Source organism: Schistocerca gregaria, chromosome 1, assembly GCF_023897955.1.
Source record: "Schistocerca gregaria isolate iqSchGreg1 chromosome 1, iqSchGreg1.2, whole genome shotgun sequence".
Lineage (NCBI taxonomy): Eukaryota > Metazoa > Arthropoda > Insecta > Orthoptera > Acrididae > Schistocerca > Schistocerca gregaria.
Genome location: NC_064920.1, coordinates 511,476,067 through 511,498,516, shown reverse-complemented (window position 1 = coordinate 511,498,516; position 22,450 = coordinate 511,476,067).

The window sequence follows — 22,450 nt, the reverse complement described above, 5'->3', positions numbered from 1 at the left end:
TAACGAAAGAACGTCTTATGCGCAATTTAAGTTAGATAAAAAACAGCTCTTCTACCCGGGCTAGGGGCTACAATAATTAGTTTATTAATGGTTTGAGGCAGCTTATGCTCCACTAGTGCGACGAATTAATGAGAAGTCACTCACTATCCACCATGTCCTAGAGGACACGACCGAATTCGGCTTTTATATTGACGTTGTTTTATAGTGAAATTGAGAACTGACATGATATAATGACTCTGAAAATAGTTTTCATTACTTGAATATATATGGAAAAAACAGATTTAAATATGCACAGCTTAAATGCAGCTGGAAGAGAGTATAGCTTACATAGTACATCATATCATTCCTCGGCTCTCGCGGAATGCCGTAACAAGTGCGAGGGCTGCTCTTTAAGCAAAAGTAATATACATATTAGGAGTAGCTTTCGGCTACTTAAGAGGGGTAAACTATTCATGCGTTTGTGAAGTTAACAAGGATGCATGATGCGGAGTGATGTAGCTGAGACGGTTACTACAGTTAATGTGATCTAGTATAGTTCTGAGAAATGAGACTCCCTGGGAAGGGGTAAAATTAGTGAGATGGAAAACTGCATAATATTATTTCGTTTTATGAGGCGGATCCGCAATGCGACTAGAGAAAGTGAAAGCTGCATATACGACAACATGGAGGTCATTTTGCGGTTCTGGCAAGGAATTGGGGGGGGGGGGGGGGGGGGGGCGTGGGGTACAAGAACAACTATGAACAGAGAAGGGTTGTGCACATATTACATACCCTACGGGACGGCCTGTAGTTCGGTGCTATGCGAAGCATAAGGGTCATAAAAGGAAGACTAGTTTCTTGACACAAAATGTTTCTTGTCTTCGTTTCTGTGCAGGGATCTTGGACGTCATGTAAGAAAGAGAATCCTTGGCAGCGATTAATGACTGTTGCTGTGAGAGAGTGAAACACAGTGCTGCCATCTCTTGGGAGAGAAGAAGCAGGTAGTTGGCCTGCTGTGATTTATGGCGACCTCTGGCGGCAGTGTATTGTCTCTCGGCCTGCAGGCTTGATTACTGCTGGTCCAAATTAGGACTGGGAACAAAGGGAGCGATAACAGCGAAGCGTTCGTTTCAGAGAGCTGAGAGTGATTATTGTCTGTATTACAGTCGAAAGAACTCCGAGAATAAAGCTCCTTATTATCCTGCAGTTGCAGTGCGTAACTCCGTTTGGGAATGAACTCAGTATCTCTGCCTTGCAAATCACTGTAAAATGCGTGGTAATAGTCATTTTTCATTTCACCGTATAATTAGTTCGACGAATGGCACTAAATGACTAATATCTCTATAGGAGGAGGCATTTACAGCCTTCTACGTCAGCGGTATCTCCTCTGGAGACTAAAATGTGCTTAGTTTTGAAATGTTGACCCGTTCCATGGTACGTATCATTGTTTTCCAGATATTATGCGAACTTTCACTCGTGTTAAGCAGATGTATCACCATCGTTTGTTTACACTTGATTTCCGCTATTGCCCATACGACTGTATTTTACGTATTTCAAAGCATCTATTAAAATATGACGCGTGCAGAAGTGTCCTGTACGCTATGTGCCATGTACATTGATTAAAGTTTCCTACCAAGCTACCAATGATTCAGTATATACTTCAATTCCTTAACATTAACGTATCAAACCAATCGGACATTCTTTCACTCCAATCATTGATGTCATAGCTCTCCCGAAATTTTCTTGTTCTAATTCAACGTAGGACAAGGGTCGCGTCGGGACATAGTCTTCCCATTGCAAATAATTAATTGATAATTCATGAGTGGAAATGAAATAGCGTTGAAGTACCACATCTAAAATTTGGTGGAAGTATGAATAAACAAATAAACTGCGTTTGTGCCTAACCGATTTGTATCCAAGAAATAGAGACTGTGTTCTGCTAACAGCATTATGCTACTCAATACATAAACGCACAAAAAGAATGAGACAAATTATAAAGTAAATAATTTATTTAGAATATTGTAATTTCCATATCAGGAAACTGGCTGGTTCTCAGTGCCAATAAAAAGCTGTTCACAAATTGATTTTTGCAAAGAAGAACACAACAACAATATATTGTTAATATTGGCAATAGCACAGCTACCGCTTTCAAAGTGACAGGTTCATCCTCAGGCGGCTGTGTTCACGTTTATATTGCGTTTGTTAATGTTTACACTAGTTGTCCGGTGTCTGTCGTCCGACAAATAATGTAAACAACAACAAATGTAACATAAACGTGAATATCTGTCTAAAGTTGATCCTCTCCGTTTGAAAGCGATAACGGTGAATTTTGTGTAAGTAACTTACATTATTACCAGTCTCTGTTTTCCTATTTGCAAGATTCAAGTTGTAGTTTGTACACAGCAACAGTCCAGAAAAATGAACGAAATGTATTCGCAAACTGCGAATACGATTACATATCAGCTGTACTATTTACTAGACATAAATGAATTTTTTTCTCGTACACAAAAATTTTTAATTTCCTTCTTTAGAAAATTACACCAACCGTTAAAAAGAAACGAAAGAAAATAAAAAGTTTTTTGATAGCTTAATCCTATACCAAATTACCAGACAAACATAAAAGTAACATTGTAACAAAGCACTATATTTTGGAAAATTGAACATGTAACAGAAATTGGAAAACAATAAAAGCTTCAAAATCAAATCTCGTTTCTCCTAGTACACTTCAAATAGCAATGAAGATCTTTCATATATGACACTACAAATTAATTCAAATCCTCTTACACGTAGTAATTATGTAAATTTTAATGTAAGTAGCAACCACTTCACCGTCATACCACAAGTGTTATTATTTTATTACTTGAAACGTGTACAAACTTATCACTTTCCTTGGATAACATAAAAAAAAAACGAACACAAGGCAAAATGCAGAGTTTGATTTCCAATGCCGCCACTGGTGTTTCATCCAGACATGACTTCTTGTATGTATGTGGTATTCAGCGAAACTTATCGTTCATTCATTCTTCCATAGCAGATGATTTACGTGTAACATCTCCTACCTTGGAAGTTCCAACTACGCAAGGGGTCTTTAAACGAATTCCATAAAAAGTTAGAAAAAAAATGTCGGTATTACGAATTGCACATGATCTTAAGATGCCGTTCGTGAAAAAAGGTCCAAAAGTTCAGTACGTTCTTCGGAACATCATTCCTTGGTCCGATGTACTGCTGCCCCTAGCACTTACGTTATCCGAGCAGGCATCCAGGACCAAAACAAACATCCACATAATGCTCGTACATTGTGTGATTTCCGCACAGGAAAACACGATGTTTTTGCTCTCCAGTTTCCTTTTCTCTGGTATGAAACAGTTATTGCAGCGTCAGTATAGTTCAATACAAATGTCCTTCGGACCAGAGATTGCTGACTGTGATACATGGCCGGGGGCGAGGAGGACACTTTACAACGGTAGCGCCCACCTCTTTTACAGACGCGCCCAAGATGATAGCCGTGTGCCGTTTGGCATTGTATAAGGGATAGTCAAATCTCGACGAGGTAAATGGAAAAGTCAAATTAACCTGTTTATTTCAAAAATAATCTCCATAACTGTTAATGCATGTCGGTGCCTTCATGCAAAAACGTTATCGGTTGCTTACGAAATCGGGAGGTAACCCGTGGTTTAGGGGTAGCGTCTTTGATTCATAATCAAAACGTCTTCGGTCCCGGGTTCGATCCCCGCCACTGCCTAAATTTTGATTAATAATCTGCATTGGCGGTCGAAGACTTCCGGCCTTGTCAAAGAGGGCGGAGGAACGGATAGAGGTTCAGGGCACTCTCTTGTCCTAGGAGTAGGAAATTGCCCCTAAAGGCGGAAGAATCAGCAAAGATCAACGACATGAGGATGTAGAAGGCAATGGAAACCACTGAATTAAAGACATGTAAAGTGTATCCACAGGACATGTGGCCTGTAGTTGAAGAAGTGTCATGATAATTTCTTCATTGGCAAAAGATTCCGGAATAGTCCCCCCATTCGGATCTCCGGGAGGGGACTGCCAAGGGGGAGGTTACCATGAGAAAAAGATTGAATAATCAACGAAAGGATAATGAAATGCAAAGACTCAATCTAGATATAGTAGGGGTCAGTGAAGTGAAGTGGAAGGAAGAAAAGGATTTCTGGTCAGATGAGTATCGGGCAATATCAACAGCAGCAGAAAATGGTATAACAGGTTTAGGATTCGTTATGAATAGTAAGGTAGGGTAGAGGGTGTGTTACTGTGAACAGTTCAGTGACCGGGTTGTCCTAAATTAGAATCGACAGCAGACCAACACCAACAACGATAGTTCAGGTATACATGCCGAGGTCGCAAGCTGAAGATGAACAGATAGAGAAAGTGTATGAGGATATTGAAAGGGTAATGCAGTATGTAAAGGGGGACGAAAATTTAATAGTCATGGGCGACTGGAATGCAGTTGTAGGGGAAGGAGTAGAAGAAAAGGTTACAGGAGAATATGGGCTTGGGACAAGGAATGAAAGTTTCAGCTATTAATAGCGAATAACCTGTTCAAGAATCACAAGAGGAGGGGTATACTTGGAAAAGGCAGGGGGATACGGGAAGATTTCAATTAGATTACATCATGGTCAGATAGAGATTCCGAAATCAGATACTGGATTGTAAGGCGTACCCAGGAGCAGATATAGACTCAGATCACAATATAGTAGTGATGAAGAGTAGGCTGAAGTTCAAGACATTAGTCAGGAAGTATCAATACGCAAAGAAGTGGGATACGGAAGTTCTAAGGAATGACGAGATACGTTTGAAGTTCTCTAACGCTATAGATACAGCAATAAGGAATACCGCAGAAGGCAACACAGTTGAAGAGGAATGGACGTCTCTAAAGAGGGGCATCACAGAAGTTGGGAAGGAAAACACAGGTACAAAGAAGGTAGCTGCGAAGAAACCATAGGTAACAGAAGAAACACTTCAATTGATTGGCGAAAGGAGGAAGTACAAACATGTTCCGGGAAAATCAGGAATACAGAAATACAAGAAGCTGAGGCAGGAAATAAATAGGATGTGCAGGGAAGCTAAGACGAAATGGCTGCATGAAAAAGCAAAGAAATCGAAAATCAGGTGGTTGTCCAAAGAACAGACTCAACATATAGGAAAGACAAAATATCCTTCGGTGACATTAAAAGCAAGAGTGGTAGCATAAATAGTGCAACGGGAATTACACTGTTAAATGCTGAAGAGTGGGTAGGTATGTGGGAATAGTACATTGAAGGCCTCCATGAGAGGTAAGATTTGTCCGATGTGAAACAGGAGTCGATTTGAAAGACATGGAGTATCCAGTATAAGAATTTAAGAGAGCTTTGGAGGGTTCAAGATCAAATAAGGCAGGAGGGATGGATACCATTCCACCAGAATTTCTAAATTCGTTGGGGAAGTGCCAACGAAACGACTCGTCACGTTGGTGTGTAGAATATTTGAGTCCGGCGACATACCATCTTACTTTCAGAAAAATATCATCCCTTCAATTCCGAAGAATGCAAGAGCTGAGAAGTGCGAGAATTATCGCACAATCAGCTCATGCAACCAACTTGCTAACAAGGATAATATACAGAAGAATGGAAAAGAAAACTGACAATGTCCTAAACGACGATCAGTTGCACTTTAGGAAAAGTAAAGGCGCACAGGAGGCAATTCTGACGCTGACGCTGCAGGAAAAATGTGAAGACATCGAAAAAGGTATGATTGTCGGAAGGACAGACTCAGCATACAGGAAAGTCAAAACAACCTTTGGTGACATTAAAAGCAACGGTGGTAACATTAAGAGTGCAACGGGAATTCCTCTGTTAAATGCAGAGAAGAGAGCAGATAGGTGTAAAGAATACATTGAAAGCCTCTAGGAGGGTGAAGATTTGTCTGATGTGATAGAAGAAACAGGAGTCGATTTAGAAGAGATATGGGATCCAGTATTAGAATCGGAATTTAAAAGAGCTTTGGAGGACTTACGGTCAAATAAGGCAGAAGGGATAGATAACATTCCATCAGAATTTCTAAAATCATTAGTGGAAGTGGCAACAAAACGACTATTCACGTTGGTGTGTAGAATATATGAGTCTGGCGACATAACATCTGACTTTCGGAAAAGCATCATCCACACAATTCCGAAGACGGCAAGAGCTGACAAGTGCGAGAGTTATCGCACAATCAGCTTAACAGCTCATGCATCGAAGCTGCTTACAAGAATAATATACAGAAGAATGGAAAAGAAAATTGAGAATGCGCTAGGTGACGATCAGTTTGGCTTTGGAAAAGTAAAGGCACGAGAGAGACAATTCTGACGTTACGGCTAATAATGGAAGCAAGGCTAAAGAATAATCAAGACACGTTCATAAGATTTGTCGACCTGGAAAAAGCGTTCGACAATATAAAATGGTGCAAGCTGTTCGAGATTCTGAAAAAAGTAGGGGTAAGCTAAAGGGAGAGACGGGTCATATACAATATGTACAACAACAAAGAGGGAATAATAAGAGGGGACGATTAAGAACGAAGTGCTCGTATTAAGAAGGGTGTAAGACAAGGCTGTAGCCTTTCGCCCCTACTGTTCAATATGTACATCGAGGAAGCAATGATGGAAAAAAAAGAAAGATTCAGGAGTGGAATTAAAATACAAGGTGAAAGGATATCAATGATACGATTCGCTGATGACATTGCTGTCCTGAGTGAAAGTGAAGAAGAATTAAATGATCTGCTGAACGGAATGAACAGTCTAATGAGTACACAGTATGGGTTGAGAGTAAATCGGAGAAAGACGAAGGTAATGAGAAGTAGTAGAAATGAGAACAGCGAGAAACTTAACATCAGGATTGATGGTGACGAAGTCAATGAAGTTAAGGAATTCTGCTACCTAGGCAGTAAAGTGGCCTATGACGGACGGAGCAAGAAGGACATCAAAAGCAGACTTGCTATGGCAAAAAAGGCATTTCTGGCCAAGAGAAGTCTACTAATATCAAATACCGGCCTTAATTTAAGGAACAAGTTTCTGAGGATGTACGTCTGGAGTACAGTATTGTATGTTAGTGAAACATGGACTGTAGGAAAACCGGAACAGAAGAGAATCGAAGCATTTGAGATGTGGTGCTATAGACGAATGTTGAAAATTAGGTGGACTGATAAGGTAAGGAATGAGGAGGTTCTACGCAGAATCGGAGAGGAAAAGAATATGTGGAAAACACTGATAAGGAGTAGGGACAGGATGATAGGGCATCTGCTAAGACATGATGGAATGACTTCCATGGTACTAGAGGGAGCTGTAGAGGGCAAAAACTGTAGAGGAAGACAGAGATTGGAATACGTCAAGCAAATAATTCAGGACGTACGTTGCAAGTGCTACTCTGAGATGAAGTGGTTAGCACAGGGAAGGAATTCCTTGTGGGCCGCATCAAACCAGTCAGTAGACTGATGACGAAAGAAAAAGAAAACGAAATCGGGATTGGACACAGGCGTGTGTCTATTAATTCGAAGCAAATCGACGGTCCCGAACCTTTCTCCAGACCTCGAATAACATGGAAATCATATGGGAAGAGATGAGGAGAGTGTGGAAAATTTTGAAGGGCTTCCCAAAGAAACATTTGCAGTGTATTCCAAAGAAACTTCACATAACGATGCCAGGCACCGTTCATGACAACTTGTTGCATTGTTCCACTGTGAGACTCACGGCATCTCAACTGCGTCTATTCCGACGTCCGCTGGTGAGGATACTAGATATACATTATGCAAAAGTTATTAATGATCCCCGGACCTGCGCTTCTTTCTACGGTTTTATTTTCATCTCATTAATTACTGATGTGACGGAAGTTGCTGCTGCAAAGCGAACATCTTGATCACTCGAATTGTGAATGGAATCACGAGTTCACACTTGTCGAGCAAGAGGCGACCGGCGTCTATGCTCAGGGCGCACAGGTCTAAATACACCTTTAGCTTAATTTGCGACTACCACGAAAGCATTTGCATCCACGCACAAAGTGAAAAAATAGCCGTGCGGGATTAGCCGAGCGGTCTTAGGCGCTGCAGTCATGGACTGTGCGGCTGGTCCCGGCGGAGGTTCGAGTCCTCCCTCAGGCATGGGTATGTGTGTTTGTCCTTAGGATAATTTAGGTTAAGTAGTGTGTAAGCTTAGGGACTGATGACCTTATCAGTTAAGTCCCATAAGATTTCACACACATTTGAACATTGTTTACCGGCCTCTGGTGGCCGAGCGGTTCTAGGCGTGTCAGTCTGGAACCGCGCGACCGCTCCGGTTGCAGGTTCGAATCCTGCCTCGGGCATGGATGTGTGTGATGTCCTTAGGTTAGTTAGGTTCAAGTAGTTCTAAGTTCTAAGGGACTGATGACCCGAGATATTAAGTCCCATACTGCTCATAGCCATTTGAACCATTGAACATTTTTAGAAAAAATAAATAAATAAAACGAGTTATAATAATAACGATCAAATACTATGGAAGAAGTCCTAGGAAAAAGAGAGTGGTAGATAAATATACAGGCTGAGTCGCGTAAGACGTAACACCTCCATTATTCCGATGTCGATTGCACGTATCGACAAGCGTTCGGCGAATCATAGCCGACTATGAAACGCATACTTTGGCACATGCGCAATAATCACAACGTTTATACTGACCGAGATAATGAGGTAAGTTCACGTTTATTAAAGCGGACGCTATGCTATTTTTTACCATCATTCTAACGCTCTAGAAAAGACGCGTATAGTGATGTAACGCGTGTTGCTATTGTGATCGAGGATGGATTCGTGTGCAATCTTGTGAGAAGTTGTGAAACAGAACGTGGGATGTAACTGCCTGCCGCTTACAGTATTATAAGTTACTCGATACCAGAAAACGTAATTTATATTAAAGAAATGATAATACCACTACATATATTGCGCTAGAAATCTAAATATCATCTAAGATACGGATGAGAACGTCGCACCAAAGATCCAATCGTTGAATGGCAGAAAGTCATATACAGAGAACCTAATAGTGGAGCAGAAGTAGCGAGGACAGGGAAGCTCGAGATGGATCGAACAATAAGCTCAACAGCTCATGCTTCTAAGTTGCTCACAGGAGTAACATGAGGAAAAATATTAAAGAAAACAGAGGACGATCAGTTCAGCTGATAGGCAGTTCGGACGTTGCAATTGATACTGGTGGTAAGAGACGGAAATTAGCAGTTAAGACAAACCGACCTAGAAAAACGTATAATAGTGTAACACGAAAATCCTCAGAGCCTTAGGTGTAATCTGCAGAGGAGGACGGGTGACATAAAACATGCTCACCAAGAAAGAGAGAACTGCTAAGAATGGAAGCGCAAGAACGAATTACTCAGGTAAAAAGCGGTAAGACAGGGATACAGTCTTCCTCCACCGCCCCCCCCCCCCACTCTTCTAACTACACATCTAAGAACTGAGAATGGAAATTAATGAACGTTTCGAGTGGGACCGAAATACAGAACACAATAATAAAATTTGCTGATGACTTCCTATCGCCAATGAAAGTGAGAAAGAATTCAAGGACCTCTCGAACAGATTGAACAGTCTTGTGAAAGCACACTATCTATTGAGAGTTAACCGCAGAGTGACGAGAGTGACAGGGAGTAGCAAAAATTACATTAGCTATGAACTTATCATCGAAACTGACGAGCAGGAATAGATGGTGTGAAGAAGTTCCGTTGCACTGTAAGTAAGTTATGGATGACAGGCGGAGGAAGGTAGATAGAAATCGCAGACTGAACAGGTAAAGAAGCATTAACAATAAAAAGAAAACTATCAGTATCAATAATTCTCATTTGGCTATGAGATTTATGAGAATCGTTTGGAGCACAGCACTGTAGAGATGTGAATCATGGACTCTTGGAAAACCGAAACAGAAGAGTATCTAAACGTTTGATATGTGATGCTGTAAAAGAATGATGAGTAGGTGGACTGGTATGATATGAGGAAGTTGTCCACTGAATCTGTGATGAGTGGAAGAAACAATTGTTGAGAATCAAGGAATAAGTTCCATTGTACTCGATGGAGGTCTAGGGGGTTAAAACTGTAGGGGAAGACACAAAATCAAATATATCCTACAAATTATTAAGGAAAGTATGTGAAGTTCTTCTCTGAGATGAAGGGTTTAGCACGCATGACAAATTCGTGACGGGATGCATGAAACCAGTCAGCAGACTGCTGACAAGCACACAGAAAAAAAATAGTCCTAAGGAGAAGTAAATGCTGCGAACTGCTAGAGTGCAAAGTGCGTAACCGATAGGCGCCGCAGTGTAAATAAACAATCGCACACGCACAGTAAACAGTGGTTTAATTGCCTGCCGCCTCTGGCCAGACACAACGCAGCTGCCGAAGTTATTCCGTAACGAAGGCTGCCGCAGTTTACGCAAAACTGTGTTTAACGGCGGGCGAGGAGAGAGCGCTCGCTTGTTTGCTTAATTACTCAGCCCTGAGGAATCTGCTGTGGCCTAAGGGGCGCTTGTACAAAGTGACGTCACCGCCAGGGTGCGCTGCAACCGACAGGACACAGAGGTGCTCATCGATAGCACCTGGTAGCGCTCACCTTGGGTACGGGCCGTCCCTCGGCGTCACACGAAAATTATTCATAATCTGCTCTCGGGGCTGGCTGTCATGGGCGGACTGCTGTGAGGGATGTCAAGGGTGAGGGGGCGACGGCAGCACAGCGTCGGTGCGCGATTACGATAAATATCGACTGTAGGCCCGTCGGGTGGCATGTGTGCTCAGCGTTAATGAGCAAACACCCAAGTGACGCGTAACTGGCGGCTGCTCCTCGGTTCCCGCCACAAATACTTAGCCTGTTAGTTGCCTTAGCTAGGTGCCCACAAAGTCTACTTCCGCCCGGCAGACCACTCTGATATCGCGTTAATTGCAGGGAAACAACCGCGTCTGAGGCTCCTCTCGTATGTTTCAGGATGTACTCATTAAAAGCTTTCTTCTAGTACAGAGGGGATAAGAAACTTTGTTTCAGAGAAAACTCTTTCTCATCAAAAGTTCCGGACATCGTTATGTAATTCGGTACTGGCCCCCTGTTGAAGCGAAAGATGAAACCTCCAGTACAAAATGACGTGGGGATTGTATGTCCATTGCCACGTGACGATTGAAATTTAGCTAAGGTGCTTTAATGCGTATGTAATCCGGAACTGACCACTAGCTCGCGCTACTCGTCCACGGAACTCAGAGGGCCACAGACACGGGTAGATGCCGTGTTTCTTGACTTCCGCAGGGCTTTCGAGACAGTTCCCAACAGTCGTTTAATGAACAAAGTAAGGTCATATGGACTATAAGACCAATCGTGTGATTGGATTGAAGAGTTCCTAGATAACAGAACGCAGCATGTCATTCTCAATGAAGAGAAGTCTTCCGAAGTAAGAGTGATTTCACGTGTGCCGCAGGAGAGTGTCGTAGGACCGTTGCTATTCACAATATACATAAATGACCTTGTGGATAACATCGGAAGATCACTGAAGCTTTTTGCGGATGAGGCTGTAGTATATCGAGAGGTTGTAGCAATGGGAAATTGTACTAACATGCAGAAGAATCTGCAACGAATTGACGCATGGTGCAGGGAATTGAAATTGAATCTGAATGTATACAAGTGTAATGTGCTGCGAATACATAGAAAGAAATATCTTTTATCATTCTGCTACAATATAGCAGGTTGGCAGCTGGAAGCAGTTAATTCCATAAATTACTGGGAGCAGGCATTAGGAATGGTTTAAAATGGAATGACCATATAAAATTAATCGCCGGTAAAACAGATGCCAGATTGAGATTCATCGGAATAATCCTAAGGAAATGCAGTCCGAAAACAAATGAAGAAGGTTACAGAACACTTTTTTGCCCACTGCTTCAATACTGCTCACTGGTGTGGGATCCGTACCAGATAGGGTTGGTAGAAGAGATAGAGGAGATCCAACGGAGAGCAGCGCGCCTCGTTACAGGATCATTTAGTAATTGCGAAAGCGTTACGGAGATGATAAACAAATTCCAGTGGAAGACTCTGCAAGAGAGACGCTCAGTAGCTCGGTACGGGCTTTTGTTGAAGTTTCGAGAACATACCTTCACCGAGGAGTCAAGAAGTATATTGCTCCCTCCTACGTATATCTCGCTAAGAGACCATGAGGATAAAATCAGAGAGTAGAGCCCACACAGAGACATACCAACAATTTTTCGTTCCACGAACAATACGAGACTGGAATAGAAGGGAGAACCGATAGAGGTACTCATGGTACCCTCCGCCACACACCGTCAGGAGGCTTGCGGAGTGTTGATGTAGATGTAGATGTAGATGTAGCTGCCACTACAGTTAGAGCAACGGGTTCAAAAGGAGGACGGTGATTGGTTTCATGCGAGCCGCCACGACTCTCTCTCCTGTGCCAACCTTTTCATCTCAGGGTAGCACTTGCAACTTACTTCCTCAATTATCTGTTGGTTGGATTCCTATCTTCGTCTTCCTCCACAGTTTTTGTCCTCTGCAACTACCACTACTACCAGGGAATTCATTCCTCGCTGTCATAATGTATGTTCTATCATCCTGTCCCTTCTCCTTGTCAGCGCCTTCTACATATCCTTTTCCTCTCCGATTCTGCCCTCAACCTCCTCATTCCTTATCTTCTCAGTGCATCTAATTTTCAATATTTGTCTGTAGCACCCCATCTCAAATGTTTCGATTCTGTTCGTTTCCCGTTTTCCCATTATATTTCTCTACTTTACAACGCTGTGCTCCAAACGCCCATTCTCAAGAATTTCTTCCTCAAATTGAGGCCTTTGTTTGATACTAGTAGATTTCTCTTGGCCAGGAGTGCCCTTTCCGCCAGTGCTATTCCGTTTTTGATGTACTCCTTTCTCCGTCTGTTTTTGATCATTTTGGCGCCTAGGCTGAAGAATTCTTTAACTTCATCTGATTCAAGACCATCATTCCCGATGTTAAGCTTCATGTTGTTCTTATTTCTTCTGTCTCTCATTACTTTCTTCTTACTTCAATTTTCTCTCAGTCCATATTCTGTTCTCATTGGACTGTTCATTTCATTCGGCATATCATGTAATTCTTCTTCGCTTCCACTCAGGAGAGAAATATCAAAGAAACCAGTCATTGATATGCTTTCAGCTTAAATTGTAATTCCATTCACGAACCTTTCTTACATTTGCGGCATTGCTTCTCCTGCGTACAGATTGAACAAGAGTGGCGAAAGACTATATCCGTATCTTACAGCCGTTTTAATCCGAGAACTTCGTTCTTGGTCGTCCACTCTTATTATTCTGTCTTGACTCTTATAAATATTGTACATTACCGGTCTCTCCCTATTCCTTACCCCTATTTTCCTCACAATCTGGAACATCTTGCTTTACATTATTGGACGCTTTTCCAGGCCGAAAAATTTTACGCACGAGTCTCTTTTTTTCTTTGGTCTGGATTCAATTATCAACCGCAACGTCAGAATTGCCTTTCTGGTGCCTGTATCTTTTCTTTAGCCAAACTGATCGTCATCTAGCACATCCTTAATTTTCTTTTCCATTCATCTGTATATTATTCTTGTGAGCAAGTTGGATTCTATGAGGTGTTCAGCTGATTGTGCGATAATTCTCGCACTAGTCAGCTCTTGCAGCCATCGGACTATGTGGAAGATACGTTCCCAAAGTAAGCTGATATGTCGTCAGACTCATACATTCCACACACCAACGTGAATAGGTTGTCACTTCTCCCAATGATTTAATTCAATTGTAATGGAATGTTATCTACCCCTTCTGCCTTATTTGATCTCAAAGTCCTCCAAAGCCTTCTTAAATTCTGTTTCTAATAACGAATCCCCTATCTCCTCTAAATCGACTCCTGTTCCTTTGTCTGTCACATAGGACAAATCTTCCTACTCATAGAGGCCTTATAGGTGCTCTTTCAACGTATGTGTTCTGTTCTTGGCATTTAACAGTTTAATTCCCGTTGCACTCTTAATGTTATCACCCTCGCTTTTAATTTCACCGCAGTTTTTTTTTTCATTTTTTTATTTTTCTATAGCCTGAGTCAATTTTTCCGACAATTATTTCTTTTTGGATCTCTTCACATTTTTCCAGCAGCCATTTCGTCCAACCTTCCGTGCTCTTCTTATTTATTTCATTTCTCAACTACTAGAGAGATGGTAAAACGAGAATGGATCGGTCAAGAGAACTCGTCGATTTCGAACGTGGATTAACCATTGGAAGTAACCAGAGCGACAAATACATCAGTGACATTTCAATCCTTCCAAAGCTGCAGCAGTAGACTATTAGTGATGTGAATGTTAAGGATAGACCACAGCTAAACCATAAACGGCAGACCTCATCTGGTGCCGGATAACGACCATGCAGCAGTGCGTAGGTTGGTTGTAAATACGTGCATGAAATCAGCGGAAGGAATCACTAGCGAATGTGAAAGCTCCATCGCCAGTCCTCTCAGAACAACGAATGTGCACACGGAGAGGAAAGAATTGTGTCGAGCAGCTTCTCGCCAGACATTCGGTTTTGTAATGCTAACCGACGGTAGAGATAGCTTAAAGAGTGACGCCACTGAACCGTTTATCATTGGATACGAGGGACTTACAGCAATGAATTACGCTATTCTCTGTGGCAGCCCGATGGGATGGTCTGAGTTTGGCGACTGCCTGGGGCACCGGTAGCTGCCATCATGTGTAGTGCCAGTAGTGAAATTTGGAGGAAGTTGTTTTTGGAGTCCTTACCGGTTAAAGTCTGTCCGCTGAGTGTAATTAAGAAAACGCGAAATGTTAAAGGAAGTGAACACCCTTTACAGCACTGTGTACTGCATTCAGCACAGGAACAGGTCGGAGACGATGATTGTATATATGAGCAAGACAATGAACACTGCTATAAAGCAGCCACTTCGAGACAATGGTTTGTGCAGAATAACATTCATGAAATTGATTGTCCTGCTCGCAGCCACACATTTGAGGTGAGACTTCCTGGCAGATTAAAACTGTGTGCCGGACCAAGACTAGAACTTGAGACCTTTGTATTTGGCGGGCAAGTCTATTAACTGAGCTATGAAAGCACGAGTCACGCCCCGTCCTCAGAGCTTTACTTCCGCCAGTACCTCGAATCTCGGTCCAGCACACAGTTTTAATGTACCAGGAAATTTCATATCAGCGGACGCTCCGCTGCAGAGTGAAAACTCATTCTGGGACATTTGGGATGAGCTGGATCATCGACTTTGCTCCTGACTCCAACGTCCAATATCACTGTCGTCTGTAGTTTCGGCTAATGAGGACGAATGGGCTGTCATTCCTCCACAGACACTCAACACCTTCATCCAAAGTCCCTCCATTAAAATTCCAACCATTGCAAAGGAGAAGGGTGCACACACACCAAATTAATGTTCACTAATAGCTGTCGGGATGTCTTTGATCAGAGAGTGTAGTTCAGAAAAACATGCAGGGCCAATACAGTTGGCTGTCTGCGTATATGACACACAGTATCGAACATATGTGAGAGCATCGGTGGCTAAGGTTCTGAAACACCGAACAGTGAAACAATCGACACGGCCGTGGCCTTCCGTCACTGGAGTGGAAGGAGATAACGTGTCTGCTGACACATGGACACCTTCTCTGGCGTTAGGAGCTACAGTATGCTTTGCTCCTGGTATGAAGATCTCGATACATCACTTAATATTATTATAATTTCAGAAAGATTGGATGATTTATTCAAGGGAAAATGCTTCACACATTAAGCAAATCGATAACATGGTGGTCCACATCTTGCCCTTATGCAAGGACTTGTTCGGCTTGGCACTGATTGACAGGTATCTTGGATCTCTTTCTGAGTGATACCGTGACAGATTCTGTCCAACTGGTGCATTAGATCTTCAAAATCCTTAGCCGGATGGAGGGCCATGTTCATAATACTTAAAAGGGTGTCATCTGGGGTGAGATCTGGTGACCTTGTGGGCGAGCACAAAAACAAGTATTGGAAATTCTCGCCCTGTGTGGGCGGTCGTTATCTGCTGAAATGTAATCCCAGCGTGGGTTGCCTTGAAGGGCATCAAAACGGGGCGTAGAAAGTAATCGAGGTGCGGCTGTGCTGTAAGGCTGACGTGAATGACAACCAAAGGGCGTCCTACATGGAATGAAATAGTACCCCACACCATCAGTCCAGACTGTCTGTCCGTATGGCGGACGACTGTTAGGTTGGTGTCGCACCAGTGTCCGGTCCGTATCCAGAAACGCCTTCGGTGGTTATCGGGGGTCAGTTTGAAGCGAGACTCCTCACTGAAAACAGTTCTATACGAGTCAATGATTTCTAGGCCTGATACGCCGCCCCACTGCAAACGGGCTTGTCGTTGTACAGAGGATAGCAGCAGTCAGCACAAAGGGCGCCGTGACCTAGGACCCCTTTCAGTGGGCTGCCTGTTAATAGTCCTTATGGTCACGGAAACATCTTTTATGCGTCGGAGCAATGATAATGATGAATCTGTAGCTGATAGTGCCTCTTTGACGATTGCTAGGTCCTTACATCCTGTTGTTTCTCTAGGTCGACCGCCTCCTTCTCGATCGTGTGATCGGCCATTGTTCATCCATTCCTGCCAAATCAATGGAAATGTTGAGGTATTCGCCGATTACTCCAACCGGATTCTTTGAGTCCAATTAAACGTCCTCTCTCAAATTATAACATCTGCATATATTCACGCTCCTGTCTCCGAGGCACATTTACTGTTCAGCACACTACACGGAAAGAAATTCGCAGACTTTATGTCCTGGTATCGACATGTCCCCTATTTAGTGTCCTTGTCAGCTGCGCGGTGAATCTGCTCTGAAGAGTCACATTCATCCTTCGGCCTTCAGATTTTACAATTTTCCATTTTTCGTTGATAACTGCATGAATATTTTGTGGCCAGTTTGCACAACTCCCCCTCATTCCAAATTTTTTTTGTCTAAGAGCGTATTTGGCGGACTTCCGCGATTCTTGATTATAAAGAATAGACTTACTTTCCGTCTGTCGATTGGTGTTTTCTTGTATTTTAAACTAACAGGAGTTGGTCGGTTTTTAAAGAACATCTTTTTACTAAGACACGAGGACTAAAAGTGACAAACTATTTCATTTACCCTCTATTTCAGGAACCGGTGAAACGAATATGTTTCTATGAAACGTTCAACCATCTACATAGGTTACTGTATGATTATTTTCAAATAACTTCAGGCTGACTTGTTCCTCTTGGTGTTTCATTTTCTTTCTTTTTTTTTAAGTGATCATCCAATTACAGGCCCCCGTTAGTTCATTTCAGCAGTTGTGTAGGGTATTTTACAAAATGATTGTCTCGAGAACCGCACCTACTCATCAGCGATTTCGTCCCAATTTATGATATATGCAGGGCTTGGCCAGAAATGGAAGCGACACGTAGGGAGTCCTAATGGCCAAGCATTTAGTGAAATTGCATTTGTGGTGTGAGTGGGGGGCGTCGTGGTTTGTTTATGATAGTTAGTTCCCACACCACGGTTGACACAGCCGAAAGAGTGCAGAGCGGTTCACCGAAGGCCGTGGAATCGAGTCCATCTGCGGAAATTCTTTATTTTCGAGTTTTATGTTAAATACACTGCCCATAAACCAAAACAATCCTCAGTGTATTCTATTTATTAGAATTTCGTAAAAGGCATGAAAGGGAAGGCAAAGGAAAAATAAAGGCATGTTGTCACTGAGGAGTGTCGCGAAGTGACCTCTCACGCCAGGGTTTCGTGCACGCTGATCTGTAGCTAGAGGGCGTTCACGGGCGGTTCCTAGCAAAGAACCCTTGTAAGTTCGCAAGTTCATTCTTTAAAAAGTCTCAATTAAAAGTGACAGTTGCTAATAACTCGGCATGTGCATCAGTAGAGCGACAGAAAATGAGTGTCCTGGAGGTGCAGAGATAAACCTTCCTTGGGTTGTATGTGTTACACTTCACAAAATGGAAATCGTCAACCATCAAAAAATGTTTGAAACAAACCATTCAGTTGCACTATGAATTACGAATAAGAATTGGTGCATCTCAGTGACCAAAAAGGTTCTCACCACCAAGATCGAAGGGGAACTCTTTAGGAGTTGCAAACTGTACAGTATGTTCAGCTTGGTATCCACTAGTAAATAATATTTATAGATTCATAGTGGTGTAACGGAGTGATGATAACCGATGAAACGTGACGTCATGCATACAAATGCGAACCAATCTGTCGTGGAGCTTATCGTGAAACTACCATTCCTTTAAAGGATAGCAGTAGATAGTACGATAAATAAATTTTACAGACATGGAAAAAAACAACCAGATGTTGACTTTCTCCAGTGGTTCCCAGTGGTATGAAGTGCAAATGCCACACACTTCTCAGTAGGAATAGTTTGCTCTAAAGGAGTATGATTTTTATATGCAGACCAGGAACCAAACAAAAACAAATTATTTTGACCAGCTGCTGGCCAAAAGCAGCGCTCTTACCACAGCTGTATTCTCTTACGGCCTTTTTCCCACTCTTGCTTGCTGTCACGAGAATATTCCCTATTGTCCTTGCAAGATGACGCACACGAGAAAGAATAGAAGGGGGTAGAGCACCTCCAACCTCTCGCAGCACGATAAATAAAGTCAGTTTGCCATCCACATTGACAGTCAGCATAACGGCATATGAATGTGTTAAAGGCACTTTTGTTAGATGATCTTGATACAACTCTCTTGGTACCTCAAATTTGCAGGTTTCCTTTCAAATGCATTACGTCTTCAAATATCGACTGGACGAAGATGAAAAAACATTCGGTACTGAAGGATGAGATAAGTTTCTTTATCTCGTCTAGAAATTTTTGGGTCACGTCCGTAGTTTTCTGTGCGTCGTCAAAGTGACGCTTTCTTTAAAATTTTGTTATTTTACGTCTGTCCGTTTTGTAGCACTGTATGAAGTTACGCATCTGTAATCACATAGTAGATCACTGTCGAGCACATGCTGTAAACTGTATCGATCATCCTTGAAATGCACAAAGACCAGTTCTTGTAACAGGTGCGCCTTGTCCTCCATGAAATATCCAGTTTCCCTTATGCACGACACCGTCATATTGCTGCGGATTTATTGGAATTTTTATTTTTTTATTTTTTTTACTCTGTGGCGGATGATGTTCGTGTACGTAACGATATTTAGTACCCATTTCTTGGAGAGCGATTGTCCTTTAATAGTTTCACTGGCGACGAAATTTGTGCCTCCCTGTTCGAAAAGATTGATCAGCTACATGACTCGACACCCGTTTCAACATCACTATCACTTGGACAGCAACTATTGTCATCATTCTCTATCACTTGGTCAGCAATTACTATCATCATTGTATTCAATATCACTGTCAGAAAGCATTGTTATCATTGTATTCAATATCACTATCACTTGTTTATCAAGTATTGTCATCATTGTATTCAATATCGATTTCGTCAACTGCAGTAGATAGAATGCAATGTTTGCTTTGTTTACCGTTGCCATGGCTCCGCTTTGTATCACAACCACTAGCACTGCAGCACTGATGTGAGTTAGTCTGCGACGATGCAGTTCAACTACGCCCCGTTTCCTCATACTGTACTCACCGTTGCATACGCCCTGTCATGCCACTGTCGCCGTTAGCAGTTAGTCTTCTGCTTGCGAGGTAGACATGAGGAGCGTCGAATGCCGTAAATACCGTTGACCTTTTGTGATCTCGCAGTCGAGGGGTTCCTTGTAAGGGTCTCTGGCGAATTCGCTCTCTCGCCGCAAGTCCGCTGAGTGGGCAGGGTGTGTCTAGCTGGAAAAATCGTAGCAAGCACTGAGCACCTGGCGGTCCGCGGTTGGCGGCTGTGCTTCTGAAGACGGGCATGTGGGCCGCTTTCAACCGTAGCTCGTGGTATTGCGAGAAGAAGGCCCTTATCTACAGCAGCCTAGGGACTAAAGCTTCACGCTGCCGTCTGTGTCGGATTTCTACTCTACGTGCCGACACGGGACAGCAACCTGAGTGTTTATGTCCCTCCATTAACATCCAGTAAGAGTTTTGATACGGTTGTTTACATTTAGCAGTGCGCGGCACTGTTGTTACAGCAATCACGACACGTTATATCAGTCGAGTGTCTTCTATTGTCCCCTAACCTGGGCGGACCTCTGAGGAAAACCGGTAACCACTAATTGTCGTATTGATAATTAAATCATTTGATTTGTTTGACAAGTTTCGACCCCCCCCCCCCAATTGTAAAACTTACTTCTAATTACATGCTTGCTTTTTAATGTGTTGGTCCTTTGCTGAGACAAGTGGATAAGGACACACGATCTTACATTCAGTAAATACTGCCGTTGTGATCAGTGTAAAGTTTTGGTGTGACCTTCAACGTTCACTCTGTGTTATTGCAGCCATTCTTATGGAGATACCTCGCCTAGCCTCTGTAAATATCAATGGGATTGTTGATTTGAGACTGGTAGTGTGGGTGTTGAAACCAAATGTTTTCTACTTCTTATAAATGAAGCAAAATTACATTAACTTATTGTAGATTTCTGTTATGTCACCTAGTACCCGGAATTTCCTTACTTGTCCTTTCTTATACTGTAAACCGGAATTCTTTTGAAAGAAATGGTGCAGCTAATCTCTAAATGAAATTCCCAGTGTGTGAGATTCAGCTGGCCATGCTATACTGTGCGTGTTACTTTTGTTGTGTCTTGTGTATGTTTCAAAACGAATTAACTGGGGCTACTTGGCCGCAACTTGTGGGGTGTCATTGGCTCCACCGCCCATTGCGAACCACTTTTAGTTTGCTCAGAATACTTCAAATTTCTTACTACAGTTATTGATACGCCTTTTTTAAAAACATTCTTTGAACTGAGATAAGGGGACATTGATGCCCTGTGCTGCCAACATTAAATTATCGAATTTTGTGGCCCAATATCGTGGAAAATTTTTAAGACACGAACTTACAACTTTCCATAATTATTAAATGCACCTTTCTAGATACACTGAAATAGAATTATTACTAAACTTGTATTGTAACACATGTTATCCATTTCTATTACACTCAGTTTTTTGACAGAATTTTGTAAATAAATGAACATAAAAACAAAACAACTCTGGATATTTTAATTACTCTAGTTCCATGTGTGCTGAATCTCACACTTGGCTTGCTGTCAAATTTATTGACTCTACCATCAGAACGTTTTTAGAAAACGGGTCATTTATTGTAAAAAACGTATTTCAGAAATACTGAGGTATAAAACATTTTTATTGCAAGTTCTGATACAGACTTATATTTCTACGTCTTTTATGCACTAGAATTGCGCTGGCCCGTAGTCTGTGTCTTCTTCAGTGTCACAACAGACCAGTGCTGGCCCCCTCCTTTTCTTTCTTGCTTCTTTTGTCATTTGCTGAGCAGCTAACTCTGTTCCTGCAGTCCTTTAGCTGTTTCCTGTCCAAATCTTACCTCTAACTTCTCCAGAACCTTAAGTATCTACTAATTTATTACAGCGTCAGACACTGCTAACTTCAAGAGTCCTAAAGAAAACCAATACATTTTTAGGCACACACCACCACACAACATTATTGAAGGACTCATTCACGTTCTGGGTCTTCCCATATAAACATTCCTATAGTATCTCAGAATACCAATTTCTGAGACGTAGCAGTAGGCACAATATAAAGCAATTCACAGCCTTCTAGACTGTATGGTTCCCAAGATATCACTGCGCAACTGTGGAAGTATATGCGTAGCTGCGAAAATTGATAGTCACACGTCAACATTCTAAATATTATTTGAAGGTCTCACAATTGTCTGATCTTAATGTGTTATATACCAAAATTTTCAGAAAAGTCCAAAGTATATTATGGAGCAGAAAACAGAAAATGTCAAATTTCAACGAATTTCACATCCAATACCCCCTTTAATGTCACTGGATGTGTGTAAATGTCAGTGGATTTTACGTGAGTCTAGCTGCGAAATGATTTTAAGAATTGTCTGATTTATTAAAAGCCTATACCGTTAATATTGTGTAATTTTACTCTTAACCGCTCAATGATGAAAAGAATATTTTCTGAATTTGATCATTCCTAAATCTTTGCCTTGGAGTGCTTTGACTTCACAAATTGGTAACTATCACCTTGAATTAAGTGGGCTAAAGAAAACGAAAACCTAATCTCAGTGATTGTACCCTGTGTCAGCTTATTAAAATATTGCTGCATCATATCTTTGCTGTAGTGAAAATTAAGTAAACTAAATCTTGTAATGAAATAAAGTATTCCCTCTTTTTTTCTTAACGTAATATTCTTCGTCTTGCCGGGAAGCGGCCAATATCTGATATGAACCTAATGTTCTTAGTTTTTACCTTAAATACAACATAAATTTGAATATTCGTTTTCCTTCTCTCGATAATTAAATTCAAGTCTTTGAAAGGCGTCCGTTTATGACGAAACGCAATTAAATTCTAAT